Source organism: Neodiprion pinetum, chromosome 5 (assembly GCF_021155775.2).
Source record: "Neodiprion pinetum isolate iyNeoPine1 chromosome 5, iyNeoPine1.2, whole genome shotgun sequence".
In the NCBI taxonomy this organism is placed as follows: domain Eukaryota; kingdom Metazoa; phylum Arthropoda; class Insecta; order Hymenoptera; family Diprionidae; genus Neodiprion; species Neodiprion pinetum.
The window spans coordinates 32,056,217-32,070,044 of NC_060236.1; the positions used below are offsets into that span (position 1 = coordinate 32,056,217).

General features: G+C 36.1%; 1 protein-coding gene across 2 annotated transcripts in view; it reads right to left on the reverse strand.

Moving 5' to 3' along the window:
* Positions 1-13,828, reverse strand: part of LOC124219151 (uncharacterized) — a 203,866-nt gene that overhangs the window by 107,076 nt on the left and 82,962 nt on the right. The gene's annotated exons all lie outside the window — the stretch shown is intronic.

A 13,828-nucleotide genomic window follows, 5' to 3' on the forward strand; every position in this document is an offset into this window, starting at 1 on the left:
AGTCAGTCACAAATCAAATCAGAGAGTATCGCGACCAAATTCTACTTCAAGTTGCCCCGCGGGTTGTTTAAAATTCGAAATTTCATATCCCGACATCCCGTGGCTTTCTCCTAACCCTCGGAATCGCCACGGGACACGGCCAACTCGCAATTAAATAACCCCATTCCCTCGTCCCTTCTCTCTTCAATTTGAAAGCTGTCCCACAGCTGCATCCGCGCGAAATTAAACAGTTGTTACGTTCTTGGGATAAACCTGCGCGTTACGAGTGTGATAATAACCGATAAATCGAAAATACGATTTTTCTACACGCCAATCGATTGATTGTACAAAAAAAAAAAAAAAAAACGACTGATTAGAACCAGGGTGGATCGATCGGTTGATCGGAAAAAATTAGTACTCGAAATTTTTGATCAATCATATTTTCGATAACGATTTGTTTTTGTGTTTAAGAAGCTTACGCGCTTTCGGTTTTTAGCATCGCTGCGTTTCGAGCAGATTTTCAATACGTCACTTCTTCGCGACTAGTACAAACATCGCAAATGGCCGCGTGAACGATTTTCGAGGTAACCGTGAAACTCACGTGCTGCTCTCTGGCAGGTCAGACTCAGACTAAACCGATGCTCGCTATCGGCACTTCGCTTTTCGATTCCGTCTCGGTTCGCGCATGCGCAAAACTCTGCCGAGATGTTTCGACTCGTCGATTCGACGTCAATCACAACAACTCCGATACACTTAGTATATATATGCGAAACGTTTCGTGATATACTCGACGCCTCGATGTTACAAAGAGTATTTACTACTCGTTACCTTAATCTAGTTATAATTTGTATAGGAATTTTTTTCTTAGGTTAAAATCAGATTCACTCGAAAGTAGCAAAAAAATTTCACCGAATCGGAGCAGTTGTAATTTTAATTTACGAAGTAAGGTTTGTCGATTACTAACTGAATTATTGCAAACTGACTGTTCGAATTATTTGACTCCATTTTCATTCATTCTCTTTCTACTCGCAATTGGATACGTTTTTTTTTTTTTTTTTTTTTTTTATTGCAACCCAACAATAAAAAATTAGGTCGATATTTTCTTTTACGGTTAGAATACCTGAAAAAATTTCAGTTCGAAATGTTTTCGATTTAATATTCGTCGAACAAAATGATCGATCAAGTGAAAACACAAATGCGTCGATTCGGCAGAATGTAGACAGAAAACCCAATTGAAAGCAAACAAAGCTTATTTTCGACTAATTGGGCCGAACCTTGTTATTTCACTCGTATTATATGTATATAAACATTAAATATCACGCTACGTACAGAATTGCTCCTCGTTTTTTACACGTAGAATTTTGTTTTTCTTCTCTTCAATGTATTCGATGAGGATAGAAAAAAAAAAAAAAATAAATAAACAAATAAAAAAAAAAAAAAAAAAAACAAACAAAACCGAATCAAACTCAATATTCCGAAGATAGCAAACACTAATGCGTGGCAAACAGTTGCAGGAAAAAAAAACGCGAATATTTGCTATTATCTATACACGTATCTTGTATGTAAAATATATATGGATGTTTTATTGTATTGTATACCTATATGACAACCTATCGTTTAAAGTGCAGCAGCGGAATAAATCATACGTAGATCGTATACGGTGCAGTATAAAACGAGCTTCTTTGGAGAGCGACACGTGACTGTGACAGAGATAGAGAGAGAGAGAGAGAGAGAAGGAAATAAAAGAAATGTCAGGGTGTGAGTAGGCACACTTTTATACGCGTGCGTAAGATATGTATGAGAGATACACGCGAGCATTATTATATATGTATGAAGTATTTTTCCTCCCTTCTTTTCCGCTTTTCAACCCCTCAGATCCCTTCAGCCTCCTCTTCCTGTTCCCCGATGCTCGCGCCCCATTCTTCCACTCAACTTCTCCGCTCCTACCGCTTTGTGTTTATATTTACGCGACAAGTAAATACCGAGGCTTTCCCCTGCGCTGTGTGATGTAAAAGTTGAAGTGAAAAAGAAATAAAAAAAAAAAATAAAGAATTAGGGCGAATTATATACATCGGACTGTTTAAGACTTGGGGGAATTTTCAATTATTTTTTTTTTTTTTTTTTATACACTTCGAAAAATAAACAAACACCCAAAGTCTATGGATTTTTCACTAAATTAGGTATAAAAGACGCCTCGTTCAATGCGATTTTTTGCGATTCAATTAACGTGTGATAAAATTTTACTGATTTAGGTTGCGTTTCTTTTTTTGTTTTTTTTTTTTTTCAGAAGGTCTCCTACGAGCAGTGTTGGGCAAAATTGTAATAAAAAATTAACAATTACAAATCACTAAGGATAATTTTTATCGACATTGAATTTCATTAAAATTATTTTCAGTAATAATAATTGAATCGGAGTTCAGTGAAATTACTTTTGATAATTGTATTTGACTCAGAGTCCATCGAAATTATTTCCAGTAATTGTAATTGAATTGGATTTCATTAAAATTACATTGAGTAATTTGAATTTAATCAAAGTTTATCAAAATTACTTTCAGTGATTGGAATTTAATCAGAAATCATTTCAATTATCCTCAGTGATTGTAATTAAATCAGACATTATTAAAATTCTTTTGAGTAATTGTAAACCACACGATGTGGTCCAATTGAATTTTTTTCTCTAACGTTATTCCTGTGAAATAATAACAAATAGACAAATAAACTTACTCCGTTTTTGGAGTATTCAAATGGTGTGATCGGAACGAGTCTTTTACAGTCAATATGTGAATGGGCTATGGTTACCAAAGTTTTTTGGGTAGCTGATCAAGGATTTCACATTACTTTGAAAAATTAATTTGTTTAAATAATTTGCTTGACCAGTCAATGTGAATACGTAAGCTCCATGAAGTTCCCGATGTTTTCGGAATTTGAAATTATGTTGAGAATTCGACATTACGTTTCCAAAGGTAATTTGTTTAAATAAATTATGAAAAACAATTGAAATTTGAAAAAAAAACATAATCATTTCCATTAATTGTAATGGATAACAGAAAAATTACAATTGTTCCAAGTAATTGTAATTAGTAGCAAAAAAATTACAATTTTTTCAAGTAATTTTAATTGACAACAAAAAAGTTACAATTATTTCGAGTAATTGTAGTTGATAATCATAAAATTACAATTGTTTATACTAACTGTAATTGGTAAATCAAAATTTATGATTATTTCCCGCAATTGTAATTAGTTACTAAATATTACAGTTATTCACAGTAATTGTAATTTACGGGTAATGAAATGACGAAAGTAATTTCTGCTGCCCAATTCTGCCTACGAGTTAGTTATTTCGAACAAACGGTATCAAAAGGTCCCGACGTTGCTAATATAATGATTAAATAAAAGAAAAATCTCATCATTTTTGAACACAGTTTAAACTATTCCATATTATGCTTGTACATAGAAAAAAAAAATTAACGATCATAAACGTTCTTTGCCGCAAATTAGAAACATATTTTCTTAATTCGGAACGGATTGTTGCAGGTATGCATAATCTTTAAAACCCAATCGTTCATCTTCTGCGACGATATCCGATCCTTGACCTGTCCCATTTGACGTTCGATTTTTTATATCGCTGTTCTGACCGTCGAAAATACGAATCCTTATCGTACAAATTTTTTGAATACATCGTAAGTAGCTAAAATTTTTGAAAACATCAACACTGATCAACGCAATTGAAAAATCTGAGTTAATTTCGAAAAATATATCCGATGTCACGTATAAAGAAAATGTTTGAGCAGCTATCCATCACAGTAGACCGATTCTTCGATCAAATTTTTTTTTTTTTTTCTTATGTCTCAATTTTATGTTCAAAACGAGCCGGAAAAAAATAACAAGGAAACACCGAGCCACTGATCTGGCTCAAGGCTCAAAAACTTTTCACATCTGTCGAATAATTTTTCAAAACTCCTTCAAATATTCAAATTGCGTCTGTAAATAGTCGTTTTCAAAAATTTTAGCCTAGTTCGAATGGATTCGAAACATTACGCCAAAAAAAAAAAAAAAAAAAAAAACAAAAATTATTGCTCAACGCGAAAGTCGAAACAATCATACAAAAAGGTCGAGGATCGTAGATCCGGGTCGATTTGGCGTGAAATACCCCGTGTATGTATATATGTGTGTGTGTGTGTGTGCGTGTGCGTGTGTGCAGTATTTGTTGTTGTTTTTGCAAGGCAGGCATATTTTTTCACGCACGCACACATGCACACAGATCGTATTACGTATTCAACCGAATTCCGCTACCGCTCCGGCATCATTTATCGCCACTTTTCACCCGCCGCGGAGAATTTGCGATGCATAACGTCAGCCCCCGTCTTGGGTCTCCCTAGTCGAATACCTACACAATATTCTAGGGGATGCCCGTAACTGCCGAAATATTCTAGCGATTGTATCTACGCACGCACGCACGCACGCACGCACACACGTAAAGTCACAAAAAGACACTCGTTGTAAATTCACGCAACATTTTTATACCGCCTGGATATTTTTACGCGAAATAATGTAAAGCGAGATACACGTGTAGGGAAAAGAGCTCAGTTAAAACGAACAAAAAAAAAAAAAAACCGCTACGGAACAGATATGAGAGGAGGAATAGTGTAACGATACTGAAAAAAAAAAAAAAAAAAAAAAAAAAAAAAAACACCAAGAATTCGTAATCTCACGTATAACCTATTCTTTTCATTTTTTTCAACCTCTTTTTTTCCTTCGTGTTCTTTTCTTTTTTTTTTTTTTTTTCTCCTCTAATGTACAGCTTCTCGCGTTTCTGTCACGTTTTTGCGGCAAGATAAAAAAATGAAAAAAAAAAAAGTAAGTAAATATAACAACACCCGGCAGGAAGCTCGAGATGCGACGAGATAATTTCTCTCTCTCTCTCTCTCTCTCTCTCTTTGTCTATCATTTTATTTCGTGTCTTGCAAATCTTTTTGTAACTAATTATTTTGTTTTTTCATTCCCATAGAGAGAGAGAGAGAGAGAGAGAGTACGTCTGAAGATTTGTTATTCGTTTGAAATACGATGAAAAAGCTTGAGATATCAAATTTTCTAAACTGAAAGAAAAAAAAAAAAAAACAAGAAAATAGTCCTCGAATACAAACGTTTCACGTGTATAAATTGCGTTGTAAATTTTCACCTCTTTTTCTCGTCGATCAATCGTCATCGGAGAAGGGAGAAATCTCAACGTTTGCTGAAAACGTTTACATCAAAACCCACACAAGCACACACCGTATATGTATATATGTATATATATATATATTATATATCTGTAATTGCATTTGGCGAGAAAGTTTTTTAATCTTAGCCAGTTGTGCGCAGGTTATATATATATATGTGGGGAATACGTTGGTACACCGGTTGGCTGGCAGAGAAAAATCCTCACTGAAATTGATAGGGAAAAACTTCTCAAATCTTTCGAGGTTATACGGATTTTCGTCAGGAAGGGACGGACGAGGGGGTTAGTCTAGAATCGGGGAGGGGGGCGAAACTTTGACGGATAACTGAGGAGGGAGGTAATTTTTACATGCCGCATATATATGCGTCACGGTTATCGCCTTCGCGATTCCAAGTCGAACGTTTTTTTTTATTTTTTTTTTTCCGTTTCTACGGAACAAGTTCTCCCAGATGGTTGCGGAAATAATCGGGGCTGACCAGATGCTGATTGGACTGTTTCAAATAAGGGAAACCTGTTAGATTTGTTTTTAATTTTTACCGGAACAAGGTCTAAACGTTACTTTTTGCCGAACGAACTGAACAAAAAAAAAAAAAAAAAAAAACCCTCTCGATGAAGAAGAGAGAAAATATGTTTGCTGAAAAACACAAAAAATTTCTAATCGAATATATAACCTCGTCACGTTTGTTCCTGACGCTATCCTTTCCTTTTCTTGTTTGTGTTTTTGTTTTTCTGATTTTGGAAGTAGAGGATTTTTTCGATTTTGAAAGGTGCTTCGTGGCATGTGATTATTTTATTTTTATTCAAACGACACGTGGAGAATACATATATATATATATATATATATATATATTCGTTACGGGTTTGCGTAAAAATAATCGTGTAGATGATTGAAATGTCGTTAAAAATTGTACCGACTTTTTTACGCCCGTTATTCAGAAGCCATGACCACGAAACAAAATCAGAACTTTTTGTAAGTTCTGTTCAAAATCGTAGAGCGAAATCGACCTACCAATATCTGCTGAAACAAATTCATTGTTATTTATGTCAAAACGATGCCAGTCTAATTTTCAAAATGTACCCGTAAGATTATTTTGAAATATTAGGAGCGGAAACTTGAACGAGTGCAATTTTTTACAGGTTATTAATCTGGATAGAGTCACGTGGCTTAATGAGGCATCTTTTAGGCTGGATCTAAAAATCATTGTATATGGGAAATTTCATGTAAATCCGACCGACGTCTGACCCTGAAAATTTCTGATTTTGTTCAACAAATTTGCTGCAATTTTCCCGATTCTGAAACAATATCCTGAATTTTTTCACATTCCTTGTTCAACTGTTGAATTAGTCATAAATGTTTAAAATCATTTTAAAAAGGATCTTTTATTAAAATTTTGGACCCGATTTTGAAATATTTGGAATAGAAAATAGTTTCTAGAGAATTTGAGAAAAAATTTCTTTTCAAAATCACTCTCAACATTTGTGAATGATTAACCAGTTGTATGAAAGATCTGAAAATAATCGGCGCAACGTTTCAGAGTTGGGATAATTGCGGAAGAAATTTTGAACGAACTGAAAAATGGCGAGTATCAGGCTTTGGTTGGGTTCGGATGGAATCTCGCACGTGTAATTGGGAAGGATTTTTATATCTATGAGAACTCACGTTTGGACTCTGTTTTATCAGAAGCATGAAAAATGTTGCCGTAATTTGAGACTGTCGAATTGTGAAACGCGTTGCGTAACGAGCGGTGGGAAATTCAACGTGAAACGAGAAACCAAAAAAGCTCGTTCTCCTCGTTTCTTTTCTCATACTCCGATACTCAGAGAACCTAATTTGCGAAGAGAAATCGAATCGACGCCCTTCGGATACCGACTCGTTACTTCGAATCTCGCAAGCTTTCTCAGACGCCCACCTTTGTATATCTGTAAATATTATTTGATACCTTAGACGAGTATATCGACATTTATTAGCAATGGGACGATTGTGTAGAATCAAAAGACGAGGCTCAAATCTACAAAAATCATTTCCACAAGAATATATTCCACGCTAACGTGAAAGAGAAAAAAAAGTTTAGAGCTTAGTGTTGACCGCGATTTTTTCAAATTTTTCCAAGTTGCTTACTTTTTTTGCGTATTAAGATCCGGTTGTTTGCACTTTTTAGTTACTTTAGTAATGAACGAACATAGAAAATACAGTCTAATTAGCATAATTGTTCGTAATGTAAGGTTTATAAATAAGCAAACTAAAAAAATTACGTTTTTTTCGGAAAAAATTCACTTTTGAAGAATCTATCCGAGGAAATAACTTGAGATTCAGTGAAACTGGGCTTTTCGGGTCGTTGGTTACGAATCCGAACTCAGATTTTCAAAATTCAAAATTGCGGATTCAAGATGGCGGCGAAAAATGTAGGAAATTGTAGAATTTTGCCGAAAATGACACATGGGGGGTTTTTCGGGTCGCTGATTACGAATCCGAACTCAGACTTTCAAAATTCAAAATGACGGACTCAAGATGGCGGACACCGAATTTCAAATCTTCGACTCGAATATCCTTAAAAGTTTTCACTCGGTAGTTTTCGGGGTCACTGATTAAATATCGATGAAAAATGTGCACTTATGGATTTTCGAGTTTTTTTTATTTATTATATCACGAATCTGATATAGTTCCCAGGTATACACACGTTATTCTCGATAAATCTTATTCTTTATTTCAGACAGTGAACGTGTGTAATCATTTTCATCAAAGTTCCAAAATTTTCTAAATTTTTCGCCGCCATATTGAATTTCTGCGAATCTTGTAGCGGATTCGCAATCGGTGACCCTAAAAAAAAAAAAAAAAAAAAAAAAAAACATTCAAACGGTTAAAAAATTTCTTATCCGCATCGCAGAGACTTTCCTGAACCAGATTCAACTTGATTCTCGTTCCGCCATGTTTTCGAATCGACAAATTTTTCACCACACTGTACTTCCCTCCGATCCTTAAATTCGGAGCCGATGCACTCGGCTGCACCGGAGAGCAAACATGCGTCAAATCGTGAGCGATGTTTTGTGTGCAGGCATGCACACGCCTTGGGGATTTCGAGAATAGAGTTGAATATTGTTGACCCTTGAAATAAGCGTGCCTGCTCAACGTCCACCCCTCCCCCGAAGGGCTCGAATTATACACCGACCGACTGGTTCGCCGCTATGTACACACCTGTCTGCATACATGTTTATGGCTTGTATCTGCTTCGGTACCTACATGATACATACGCGTATATACCTTCGACTAACGGACAAGGGTAACCAACCGAAAAACCGCAGATCACAGAGTTTCGGAATAGAGGGGGGGATGCATGACAAATGTCGCGTTTGATATTCTTCGGATTTTTTGTTAGTTTTTTTTTTGGGGGTGGGTGGGATAAGGAGTCGGCGTTTTTTACAGACCCTTTTCCTAAATCCGTAATAAATTATTATGATTCTTAGAATCACTTTGATGTTTTATTTTCAAAATCCTACAAATCCGTTCTTCTGCTCGCGTCTGTGAAATTTTTTTGCCTCACGAACTTTTGCGTGATTTATTTATTTTTTTTCAGAGAATTTTATTTCGCCTACAAAATTTCAAAAAGCTGATCGCGAGCATTTTGAGATTTTTAATTGATTTAATAAACTGTAACTGTGAAAATCAGTTCTATAGATTTTTGTGCAATTCTTTATCGGAGGTAAAAAAAAAAAAATTTCTCGTCTTTTTTTGATTCATCGGGCTTTCTAAAAATTGAACCATATTGGTTGTTTGTTGTTTCATAATTGCGGTTGTGCGATTCTTTATAAATGTCGACATTGTTTTCACATCGATGCGATTTCCGATATTATTCAAGAAAATTTTACACGTATGATAAGCAGAATAAATTTCAAATAATCACTAATTCCGATACGATTCAAAATCTAAACTCGTTAATTTATGTAATTCGTATGCCATCTAAATTTTGTCGGAGATATCAAGAACTTGAAAAAATCCATTCAATCATTCACCTTCTCAGTTTTCCAGTACCTTTGATAATTTTCCACCAAACTTAATCGTTTAGTTAATCACACTTAAGGTGATATCATAAATGGACACTTTTTCAGACGTGAAAAAAGGTTAATAATTTCTATTAATTCAGTTATTTATCATAGAAAACTTATAAATTATAAATTCATACAAGTTTCGCGTAAATTTTGTACGAATTACGCGATGCGATCTCAATTTTTAGCTCTCAGATTAAATATCCTTTTACGCCACGTTAGGTGTACTAATAATGTTTTTTGAATAAAGTTTAGACTATTTACATAAAGCACCCATTGTGAGCATAATTTTCAGAATTTAACGTGTTGAGTATTTAACGTAATAAGTTTATCAATAAAAGTATTTCGGTTATATTTTCGTCCTGTCTCAAAAACCACAATTTTCATATTCTTTATTTTCTCACATATTCGTAATTTTTGAAAAAAATTTATTTGAATTTTATCACGATACACATTTGGCGATTTATTTATCGCTTTGATATAACAGCCCGAAATATATCACGAGATAAGGTATGCAAGAGGCGTTGCAGCTAGGATAGAAAGAGAAAGAGATAAGAAAAGGGAGTGAGAAGAGAAATGAGAAGTAGGAAAAAACGAAAAGAAAAAAAAAAAAAAAAAAAAAACCGATATTAAAACCTAGATCGCGTGGGAAAATTCGAGGAATTTGTTTACAACGCCCACGGACATATATAGGACGGGGTTTGAAGATACGAGGGGTGATATTTTTGGTTCAAATAATAATAAGCCTTCACGGTGTGTGTGTGGGTGGCTACGTGGGATTCGGTGCAGGACGTGCAGATCGGCGAAGTCGGGAATCGGAGGGTAAGGGAGGAAAGGGAATGTCGGGTGAATTTGATAGAAAGATCGATGCTAGGTGATTCTGTCTGACGTGGGATCGCCGAGTTTCGACGAGGGTTGATTCCTTCCACCCCACTCGAAGCGGCAGGTGCGGGGAATGAAGAAGGTGCAGGTCGAAGGGACGATTTACCTCGAGAAATCAGAGGACGCCGAAATTACCTCCCCCCCCCTCCCCCTCCCCCTCCCAACCCCCAACCCCCAACCACCCCAAAGTTCAGTATAAATGCTAATTGTTGATTCCAATCAACTCGTCTTTAATTGCACCCTGTTAACAGAAATCTGTATTAGGACTTGCGGTTCCCTCTCTCTCTCTCTCTCTCTCTCTCTCTCTCTCCTTTGCTTTGTGGTGAAAATTAATTAACGCTACCTATTTCGATTTCGATTCCGATTTCGATTTCAATTTCAATCGCGATTGTTCACCTCCGTTCAATTATTCTCTGTATTTATTTTATTTAGAGTGAATTTCTGACGACCGAATGCTCCGTTGTTTACGAGAATTTGACGCGCATGCGCTACAATTTGAAAACAGATGCTCGCCAGGTTGGCCAACCGTCATAAGTTCGAACGAGCGTTCATCGCTGTGTACCTCTAATACTCTCTAAATGTTTCGGAGCGATAATTCACTCCAAACGGTAATGAAAACTGCTCGAATCTAAGTATAATAGATTAAAGGAAACTTCCTCTGATTTCGCGATTGACGTTTTCACGCCGTTCGAGTAACGTCTGCACTATTTTATAATGTCATTTTTGCTTTTCATGCTCTCATTTTCACTCCTTGATAGTAAAGTTTTGCTTTACGCATAGCAGATATCTGAAGCCAAATTCAAGTGAATGTTTTCAATCTGGCTCGAAGCTTCTTAAAAAATACGTGCATCCTTCGATTAATCCCGTAAACAGGGAAATGGATGATAACCATCAAATGACGATGCAGAGTAACGCTATTAAATTGTAAGATAAAAGTTTCCAAAGAATTTATCAATTTTTCGTGAATTTGAAGTCTCATAACCTCACTTTTGGAAAACAATTACGTAGTCGAGTTTTTCTTGCCAATAACGTAGCCAATAATAGATATTAAATAAAGAATAGTTGCGCGTAGCCAAAATCTGTTGTTTTTCAAATAAAATTTATCTATCGTGATTCAGAGCACCAGTTTATTCGCAAAGGGAAAACGTCTCTATTCGTCACGGTTCAGCTCTTTCTGGAGTGACGGTTAGACTACGATATAAACCACTCCGTACATCGGAGTGAAAATATTCATTCTTTGCGGCAAAGTGTCTAGTGTCGCTCCAAAAGAGTGATCAATCGCTTGTTTACTCTGTTCGAAGAGAAACCTTGTACTTCAGAAAATTTTTGAGGTTACGTTCGTGACCGTTGGTCAACCTGGTAGGTATTAAACAGTTGCTCTCGGTTCGTAGCGCATGCGCGTTAAATCGAAACAGACAACGGGTCATTCGGTCGTTGGCAATTCACTCTGTATGTGCTATATTATAGATATGAGGCATTCCATGCCAAATCGACCAAGGCCTGACCCTCGATCTCATGGATATGATCCATGATTTTTTATACTGTTGTTCCTACCCTAAAAAGCACTCGGATTTGTGTCGGATTTTTTTTTTTAGTAAATTTGTTTCACCCATGATTTTTATATACCAACATGTCTTTCGACGTACCTCGTTTAAAGTCACAAATAATTCTCAAAAATCTTGTATCGGATATCGAAATTTTCTAGCCTAAAAATTAAAAATATTCGCCCGGAATACCCATATATATATACATATATATACATACATTCCCTATTTTCCCAACAACGTTATACAAGGTGTTATGCGTTTTCGGTTTTACGCCACGTGTGAATAACGATAAACCACGTTTATATCGCGAGGGGATGATTTATCCCTCGTAAATTACACTCGCGAAGTTATATTGGTGAGAATTTTGAATTCTGCTCTCTCTCTGCTGCAGGAATTAATATTATATGGGTTTGGATTGGTGAGGAAAAGAATTCCGAGATCATAGACACTATAAACGCAGGCTTATTGGATTTAATTTTGTTCCAATGCAGCTTTGTTTTTTCTTCGTTTTTTCTGTCGCCGACAAAATGTTTGTTTTTTTTTTTTTCATTACGAAGCATCTCGTCGAATCGTCAGTTATAAATAAATTTTGCGAATGCGCTCTTTATCGTAACATCTACGATGGCCGATACAAAAAATGTGATAAAAATTATTTCTAATAATTTAATCAACAGCTAATTTCTGGAAAAATAATGTCAAACATCGGTGTATCTTATGAATACACTAAATATTTTCATTTTCTTCGATAATATGACACTCATGAATTGAAGAAGATCAAAGAAAATTATTTCACAGGAAACGATTATTATAGAAAGAGTGAAAAGTTCGATCTTCCGTATTTGCAGTTTTTTTTTTTTTTCATCTCTTTCCGTTTTCACTTTCACGTCATATCCCCGCCTCTCCTCTTTTTCCTCACACGTTTCGGTTTTGAATTGGAAGAAAAGTGAGCGAGATGGAAAGGAGCGGCAGAGAAATGAGAAAAACGAGGAATAAGCAGGGCGAAAAGAACGAAGCCGGCATGATCTATTACCATTCTCGGGGTTTCTGACGTGTCTAGTGGTAATCCAGTCGAAAGAAGCATGACCCAGAAAGGAATTAATGGTATGAAAAAAGCGGCTGCAGAAGAGCCGAGAACGAGGTTGAAAGATAAAAAGAAGAGAAAGAGAGAGAGAGAGAGAGAGAGAGAGAGAGAGGAAGAAAAAAAAGAAGAGGGCGCGGAGAAAAGGAAAAAAGAAAAAAAAAAAAAAAAATTCGTACACTTGTATTATACATATACATATATATATAATAAACGGCGGTGACCGAAGGCGAGGAAGGATAACGAGAAGAGAAAGAGAACGAGTGAGAAGAAAAGGGGGAGGGAATGAATTGGGAATGTATGAGATGCCGTTGGTACGATTGGACAGCCTCGCATCTGCCGGATCATACCGGACTCGCTTGGTTTAGGTTTCTGCTTCGTTCGGGTTTGCCTGAGGAATAAAAGCTGCCGGAGAGATCGGGGCATCCCCAGATTATACATATGTATGTGTATTTGTACCCGCGTAGGAATCGCGAATCAAATTCCTTTATTTCCTTCCCACCAATAACCGGAATCAAGAAATGGCGGATCGGAAATATGCGGGGAAACTGCAATTGCACAATGCAAACCGCCTGCATGCGGGCGAATTTGAATCAAAGAGGTTGGTCAGCAAAATGTCGACGATATTCTATGTTTTATTACGAGACAATCGTACCGTTACGTCTCAGCCGGTAATTGCGGCAGCGTTCCCTCCGCGATACCGGCTGAGACGTAACGGCAACACGAATATTTCTCAAATTATTAGATTTTTAAGGTTACGCAGTACTTTTACTCTTACCGACCGAGCTGATTCGCTCTTTTTCCTCCCGTATTGAATGAACGAGTGAACAGAAAGAGTTAAAATTTCGACGGTGCATCGCTTTTTTTTTCAGCACAATTCAGGAAAGTTACACATATCCTGAAAATCGTTAAAAACGTGTTTGTTCATTTGTTTATTTAATATAAAAAGAAAAAGGGTGAGTTTGCTCGGTCGGTAAGGGTAAATAATTTTCAGACTATTCGCAATAAAGCATCGATCATATCTTGTAAGCTTTTGCATTTATAATTCCAGCGTTTTCAATTCCGCTAGTTTACGAATATCTT